Source organism: Dermacentor albipictus, chromosome 10 (genome assembly GCF_038994185.2).
Source record: "Dermacentor albipictus isolate Rhodes 1998 colony chromosome 10, USDA_Dalb.pri_finalv2, whole genome shotgun sequence".
Taxonomy (NCBI): domain Eukaryota; kingdom Metazoa; phylum Arthropoda; class Arachnida; order Ixodida; family Ixodidae; genus Dermacentor; species Dermacentor albipictus.
In genome coordinates this window covers 91,145,804-91,154,416 of record NC_091830.1, presented here as the reverse complement: position 1 = coordinate 91,154,416, position 8,613 = coordinate 91,145,804, and the positions used below count along the sequence as shown (strand labels likewise).

General features: G+C 44.9%; 1 long non-coding RNA gene across 1 annotated transcript; it reads right to left on the bottom strand.

The window, feature by feature from the left end:
* LOC135918153 (uncharacterized) lies at positions 1-8,311 on the bottom strand. Its single transcript, XR_010569579.2, has 5 exons — positions 8,221-8,311; positions 8,043-8,113; positions 6,554-6,613; positions 4,603-4,663; positions 1-300 (listed from the first exon to the last, which is right to left on the bottom strand). It is a non-coding gene; the product is annotated as an uncharacterized lncRNA (long non-coding RNA).
* Between the last annotated feature and the right edge of the window lie 302 nt (positions 8,312-8,613).

The following is an 8,613-nucleotide window of genomic DNA, read 5'->3' as shown; positions in this document are numbered from 1 at the left end:
TCTGAAGCAAGGTGCACCTTTATTCCCATAAATTTTGTCCCCAAATACGTAATAGAAGGCAGTGCAAGTGAAGCGCAGTGAACAAGGACATCACGGCGCGACACTTGCGCTAAAAACCCAGGCAGGTGCAGTAGGTGCCACTTGGTCGGAGCCCTGGCTCCGGCAGCCCTGGCTCCTGGGCTACCTGGCTCCAAAGCCCTGACTCCGGCAGCCTACGCTGCCGGAGCCAGGGCTTTCATTTGAACTCCGGGATGAATTTGACTTGCTGCTTGATTTGATAGCTTCCACTTGACCTTCGACCTGAAAAACAGAATAATGCCATGAGCGCACAGATGCACTTCCACTACTCAACGAGAAATCCGCAATTTTCTCGAAAGGAGCAGCACTGAATGCAGTAGATATCTGTTAAATAGCTATACAAAAAAGGTTAGTGGTTTAATCAGCTGTATAAACTACTGTAAACACTAGCTGTCTAAGTTAATTAACGATCACATTACCATGTACGCATAGGCACACTTGAAGACATCTCACTCAATGAATGTGGTACTCGCTGTAAGAACGGTCGTGGTATGAACGGCAGTAAATGAGAGTGAATTTCCCTTCGTGCTGCCTCCCGCTTCGGGTCGAATTAGCCTTCAAACCCATCACAGATCATTGAAGCGGAAGAGAGAAAACTTTATTCGGTGCAGAATTAAGTGGAATGGAACTCTGTGGTGGATTGAGGCTTCAGTCCAAGACCCCAGTGGCCATAAGAGGGCAGAATAAACTCCCACTACTAGTGTGCTTCGTTTTATTTGAAGGAGGTATGAGAAATTTTTTGGCAGGCCCACGTTCTGTGGTATAGAGTCAAACGCTCTGTCCAAAATGGACGTGGAAGAGCGTGATGTGACAGTAGGTGTTGGTCTGGAGTTGTATCTAGATCGCGACTTCAGCTCTTTGTAGGTGGCGGCATTGTTCTTCTCGTACGATACTGCTATATCATAGTAGGTGCAAAGTCTTTGTATACTAAAGTCTTCACGCGTCTCTTGCAGTGCACGAATTATGTAATCTTAGGCTGTCATCTGTGCATGATGGCTTACCCTCTGGGTTTTGTCATGGTATAAAGATTATCGTGGTGCGGGGTATGTCGTTCACGCGGTTGAGAATATCACATGGCCCTTTACGCGGATAGCCGTTCGCCTAGACTCGACATGGTGATTGACATTCAGTTCGAAGATGTAATTTCTTATTCTATCTATATGACGAAATAGCGAGAATGATGGCGGCCTCCTCTGCCTCAGCGATCTTGTGCATGCCCTAGGTGGCGGATACCAGTTCCTCCTGTCTGTGTCGTTCCGGTTCGGGTAAATGGCCGCATCTATCAATACATTCGGCATTCGGGTAAATAACCGCATCTATCCAGCGCGCAGTGGAGAGAGCGTCATAGCCTCCTTTATCCGATTTGACACATGCTTTCTTCCTGCCCAAGTGATATTTTCGGTGCTTGTTGCGAAAAGAAGAGGCCACAGTTGTTCGCATATGTGCAGAATTGAGGAGTGCTTGTTGACTGTTGCTTGTCGTTACAGGGTATTGTAATCTTCGCAGAGTGGTTCTGCCTGTTCACTTTAGGGTGAAGTGTGTAATTTGCAGGTATTGTTCCGCCTGAATTAGTTCGTTTAAGTTTTTTTTTTTTGATGACCAGGAATAGTAGTTCGTTATTGCCGTGGCTTGAGGAAGGCCAAATGTCTTGTTTTTACACTTTTCGTAATTATAGGTGCATTTGGCCGTTATTTGATCACTTTAAGCTGCGATAAGGCGTCGGTCTAAATGATTCTACTGACGATGAGGGCCTGAGTCAAGCGTAGTAGGTATTTCCTCCTTCTTCCTGAGGGTTGAACTCGCTAGTGTACGCTGTAGGCAGGTTTTCTATGTGCGTTTATTGTGCCGGTATTGCGACCATTACGGTGCATGCGGACACCTGATTTGCGAATTGTGTGGACTCTGTGTAGAGGTTTTGGTTAAATTGAATTTCAATGGCTTCTGTACCTGTGCTTTTTCTGTTTCATCCTTCACAAGGGCGAGGAGCTTGGATTTTAGAACAGAGCATTCAAAGCTACACTTTTCGGCGTATTTGGTGAAATAGTTGAAGTTGAAGTTTATTGAAAATAGGAAAAGTACCTAGGAAATGTTGTATGGGGCATCTGAATCCCTAGCTCAAGGCTAGTTGGGATCCATGCTAGTTATAATGCACAATCTTAACAGCAATACGACAAAGTATAAATAAATCATATATACATAAACATTCATTTATAAACACAAGGCAGGGTACAGGCAATAGATAGGAGAAACCCACAGAAAGGAATTTGCATTTAGTAAATTATACACTGCAAGTGAAAAAGGTAAACATATATACACCATTGAGATGAAAACTCGATGCGGATAATAGTAGTGAATGATAATGGGATTTCACTGGTATTGAAAAACATTTTGCTTGTTTTACTTCCGATGGGAAGCTGTTCCATAGGAGTGCTCCAGTGTTGTTTACCGTTTTGCCTCCCATATACATTACGCATTTCTGGCAAGAGTAAATCTCCCTTAAGTGCATTGCGTGTATTGCTTCTGGAATGTAAAAAAAGATGATACACTCAAAGGACAGTTGTTATGCTATTATGAGTATGCAATGCAGTTTTAAGATTCAGTAATAAATTAAAAGGCAGTATCTTTAAACTTTGAAAGAGCGGCATTGATTTATCATTGTAATCTGAAAAAGTCGTAAATCGGAAGGCCCTTTTCTGAAGAAGTAAAACAGGTTCTACATATGAAACGTACGTGTTACCCCAAAATGCAATATTGTAGGATCGATGGCTATGGAATATGCTAAGGTAAACTGTTCTCAGAGTGGCAGTGTCGAAGTAATAACGGCATTTTTACAAACTAAAAGCAGCCTTGCTCAAGTTTTTACACAGCATTACAATGCACAGCAATGCAGTTCACCACCGCTTGTCGGGTGTCCTGCGGTTGTACATTCAGATCAAAAGTTGGCCAAAAGCTATTTCCATTTGCACATGCTGCGTCATGAACGCCTGACAACTTCTCTAGGCTTTCGGATGTTTTTCGTGGTTACGTTGAAGAGATAAGGTAATAACACTGATCTCTCAGGAGTGGATCTGTTTGGGACAATTTCTCTTGTGTTCCCAGTATACCAACGCCTACGGTTGCCGAGCTCTCAAAAATACCCAAAGGGACTTGTAAGTTTGTTACCGCAACTTATTTGTTTAAGTTCTTTATGATCACCTTATGAGCGACCTTTAAACTTATGCATTAGGGGTCAGTGCGGGTATGCATTTTCTATGTGTGGTGACATGATCAAGTACTCTTTCCATCAATCACAGTAGTGCGCCTTAAGTCGAATATTTCGAAATGAAGTCATTCACTGAGTCAGGAACGAAACTCGTGTCCTCCACAGTAGGTTTCTGCGGATTAATCATTGCATTTTCAAAAAGTACCCCTAGACACAACTTCAGGGATATGCGTTGGATATTGATGATGTCTGAAGTCTTTCTGGGTGTTGATATTTGAAATACTTGGGCTCGCTTCTGTTTCTTCGGTTGTGTTCTCAATTTCCAATGGCTAAAACATAATGCTGTTAGGGCTTCAATCGAGTGGTTGTTGAGATGTCCGAGAGTATTTATTGTGAGCCCATGTTGTCTGGGCGCTGCTTTGATTTAGTGTCTAGAGATGTGCCTAGACTTCAGGCGATTCAAAAATGCGGTTTAGATTTTCAATTAGTTTCCCCCCATAGTTTGGTATGGATTCGTTTCCGTGCTTCTCGCTCTCGCAGAATCCCTTTGTCGGACCATGGTTGGTTCCAAAGCATGCGTCAAATTGTGTACGTGGTCTGCTGCTTCTTTTCCTTCGGTTAAGTAGATGTGTAAGCATTGCCCAAGGCTTTTGCATACTGCGTAACAGTGCCCACAAAGCGGTTTGGTATTGTGTTTGTTTTTGTATCTCATTTCATCCTTTTCCTTTTTCCCACCAATTGCATTTATTCGCTACTCGCGAGGTTCAGGATAGCGAGGCGGAGTTCCTATCTGTCTTAACCTAACTGTTTTGCTTTCACCTTTCCTTCTCCAGCTAAGGCACACAACTTATGAGTACGGCGCTGAAGGACGTCAAAAACAACACGCTAATGGTGCTAGGCCACATCAACGGGAAGCGTCAGACTTGATGTTAGACCCTCACTTCAAAGAAAGGAAACGTCATCCACTCGCTCATTGAAAAACACGCACTGAAACCCTACAGACAATCGCAATTACCAAATGGAAAGGGTACCAGAGTATAAAGGCAACCGTGTCTAGACCCTATCACCTTCCAGAACCAGGAGCACGGCACATGGAGAAATACAGAATAAACGCTGCGTACCGATCCCAACATCTCGGAGGCTGCAATTTCGCTTAAGTATACACGAGAGCGCATCAGTCAGATCCTGCTGAGAGGTTAGTCACCGTGAGCGAGAGAGCAACCAAAAAAAAGGAAAAAGAAGGAGGATATCAAATCGCTACCACAATGCAGCAGCGATCTGAAATGGCAGATCAGACAACACTCGAACCGGATGCAACTCACCATGAAAGAACCGGTGGTGCAGACACGTCTGGTCAACCGAAGGTATTCCAGTAGCGGTCAGCTGAAAAGATGGCGCAAGCAAACACAATTTAGAAAACTGAAATTGCTGGCAGTGGCTGTTACACAACAAGCGGACGAATACGCTGTGGCAGATTGTTTACGTGGTTGGTCGCACCCTGCCGCGCTTATTATCGGCATGCACGGCCGCAGGTGGAGCAGTAGTGGAGCAGAAGGGCTCAACCCTGCGCCCTTCACTGCCAATTCATTCATTCATCATCATCATCATCAGCCTGGTTACGCCCACTGCAGCGCAAAAGCCTCTCCCATACTTCTCCAACAACCCCGGTCATGTACTAATTGTGGCCATGCCGCCCCTGCAAACTTCTTAATCTCATCCGCCCACCTAACTTTCTGCCGCCCCCTGCTACGCTTCCCTTCCCTTGGGATCCACTCCGTAACCCTTAATGACCATCGGTTATCTTCCCTCCTCATTGCATGTCCTGCCCATGCCCATTTCTTTTTCTTGATTTTAACTAAGATGTCATTAACTCGTGATTGTTCCCTCACCCAATCTGCTCTTTTCTTATCCCTTAACGTTACACCCATCATTCTTCTTTCCATAGCTCGTTGCGTCGTCCTCAATTGGAGTAGAACCCTTTTCGTAAGCCTCCAGGTTCTGCCCCGTAGGTGAGTACTGGTAAGACACAGCTATTATATAATTTTCTCTTGAGGGATAATGGCAACCTGCTGTTCATGATCTGAGAATGCCTGCGAAACGCACCCCAGCCCATTCTTATTCTTCTGATTATTTCCGTCTCATTATCCGGATCCGCAGTCGCTACCTGCCCTAAGTAGATGTATTCCCTTACGACTTCCAGTGCCTCCAGGCCAATTCATTACGCACGCACATCTGATCCCATTACAGCCTAGGGCGCAAGAAAATTCGGCACGCGCATCTCCACAGTTGCGTTTCTTGCGCGCGCGAGAATACTCCGCCGCAAAAAGAAAGCGTCCTTTAAGCTAACTTTCCCACAACTCCCCCCACGCCCATAGAATACGGCACGCCACCGCGATATTGTCGCACTTGCACTGGATTCGGAGCCTCATGGCGACACCCACGAGGACGGCGACGGCAGAATTTCGCTGGCCTGTCCGTAAAGCTATTATCGCAATATTGTTTACATTTAACATAAAAACCATACAACAGTGCGCTTTGCGGAACGAGATGGGAAACGCAGCAGCTTAAGAATATAATGGATGTAGGTCAAGAAAGAGCAACACTGACTTCCGTAATTGTTGGTGACCTCATAGTACTTTCCGTTACAATCTCCTTGCATTTAAGCATGGGAATTTCCCATTCAAGGTCAGGTAAAAGCTGCGTTGCGTTATGGTTGCAGATAAAAAGTACGGCGCTGTCCTTGTTATTTTCTGCCTCTCTGCGGAACGAAGTTTTTGGACACATTTTCTTTCATTCCTCTCATCAGAAGCGGCGCTAATGACGCTAAAACTGTCTTGTGCAGAAGTATTGTGGGGACGTGCGTGCGCATCACTAACTGCGAGAAAAAATCGGGCACCTACTTATTTGCCCCTACCGTTTACTTTTGCACCTACTGTTTACTTACGCGACGTGACTGTTACTTCACAGCTTTGGCCCCTCATTTTTGTGTGAAAGACAAATGTAAGTATGTATACGTCATCTGGTAACCATTTTTATAACTTTTTTGAAATCTCATTTCCGCATCGAGTGACAGAACGACTACATACAAGCAGCATGTCAATGAGGTTGAAGCTTGCACTAGCATTATTTACCGCATATTACTTCATGAGTTTACATCAAGCGCAACTCGTGCCTTCCTCGCCCATTTCGCCTGGTATTTTGCAGAAGTTACTGCATAATAAACTGCTGTTGTAAAAGATTGCAGCACGCGCATTCGGACCTCCAACTACTCACCAAGGAGGGGAGGTGAAGGATCCTTACCCGGCAAAAGTCCCCCGAAGAGGTCCAGGATAACTGCATGCACGGACAGAGTAAACCTTTCAGAAATCTCAAATAACTGGTCTATTGTTCACTTCAACGCCTCATGAAATGGAAGAATGTGTACACGTATATTCGCGCAATTATCACCCAGGCTTAATTGTCTTCTGAGTGCTAGTCCAAATACAGTCCAAAGATGAGGAATTTTCACTGAACCATTAGCAATCCTAAGGCCAACCCACTGCCAGAAGAGTGAATGCAGACAAGCCTCTGCATACGGCGAGCACGAACAGGTGGAAGATGTTGGAGAAAGCATCAGCAATTTTTTACAATTCGCATGTAGGAATCGCTGCATGCCGTGTCAGCATCCCTCGTTGCTCCGACTAAGAACACTTCATGTACCGCCATCAAAATTCGGGGCGTATGTAACAGTGATTCGAAGCTGAAACATGCATTGGGTCATAGAAATAAAGAATCTAATATTTCGTAGCAGAAGTTGTTGAATCATTCAGGGTAGATAGACTGACGTGATAATCGTTTTTCCTCCAAGTTTCAAGATTATTCATGGATTGTCCTCTTTGTAGAACGCTTGTGATGCGTAATTGAGTATTACGGGGTTTTCTTTCTTGCCGTAGGATTTGCCTTCAATGCTGTACAGCGAAGGTTGCAAAATGCTTAGCAAAACATCGATTACTACAGTGCGTGGTATGTGCAGAAGTTTGCAGATTTTAATTGCGATACAAAACGCACTACACAAAGGAACAATGGACAAGGCGCGCAACTGACAAACCTGCGTACAATACTTGCGTAAGCGTCGGCCGCTTTTGCTAACTCATATTTATATATCATGCCCACGAGCGCTTTCAGACTCCTAGCGCGCTAGGCGCGTCAGATTCTCGCAGTTGATTCATAAATATTGAGCATTCCGCAATGTTCCACCTGACCATATACCCCCAAGGTACGGGACGAGTTGGTAGCCGAAATTGGGTGTGCGCCCCACCTCGGTCTCTTTCTCTGCGGCGATTTTCTCAACGACGAAGCACGTCGTGTCTTGTGACTTAGCACGTTTTATTTCTAGATAAACATGCACTTTATGTACAATGGCCACCCTTGTGGCCAAATTATGCATTCGTCAATGAAATCTTCAAGCTGTTCTGAACAAGTCGTATTAGCTATTTTGCCTCTGTGTGTCATCAAAACTTCGCAAATGGACACTGATTCCCACAATACGTCGGTACTGTGTCAGATGCGTGGACTGAATCATCTTGGGATTCACATCAAAATGTGCCTAGGAAAAGCCCAGTCAGGGACAAAGCTTAATTAAAGGCCAGCACACAAAGGAACTTTTTAATCCTATTATATTGAGCCGACGAATAACCGAGAAAAATAACCAAGGCATTAGTTTACGAGCAGCAGACTAAACGTGTCGGGTGAGGTTCACAATTTGCTTTCTGCAATTTCGTACCGGCTGGCACCAGAAGAAAAGCGACGAGTGAAGAGTAGTACTTCATCTTGGCAGCCGCGCAAGTCTGGAAACTGCGCAGAGAAGAGAGGCTTCAGTAATAGGTGGCGTAAAATGCGTCACTAGAAAGGAACCAATAATTGTAGAAATACCCGCGATTTCAAGCGGATGCCGAACTTACCACGAACAATGCTCCTTCGTAGCCGCCAGCGAAGATGCACGTTCGAGGATGTTCTTTGAAGAATTTATAGCACCAACTAACGTGACTCCTTAAGCTTCGCGAGTACATATTCGTAGTGCCAGGTATAAATTATGCTTTTGTGACGTGCCATGTCATCTCATAATGAGTTTCCAACGTTGTTTATCGGTATAAGCAGACTACGCACCAACGAAACACTGACGCCCGCGAGTGAAGTCCATGTCATCTATTCTTTTGCGCGGACAGATAAAATTTAAAAAGAAGACACGACGCTTAATCATACTTGAGTTGCTGTCGTGTCGCTCCCATCAGATGACAGAAACCGTCAAACTGTCCAACAGCACGCAAACATGTCAGGCAAGCACGCCGGCCTGC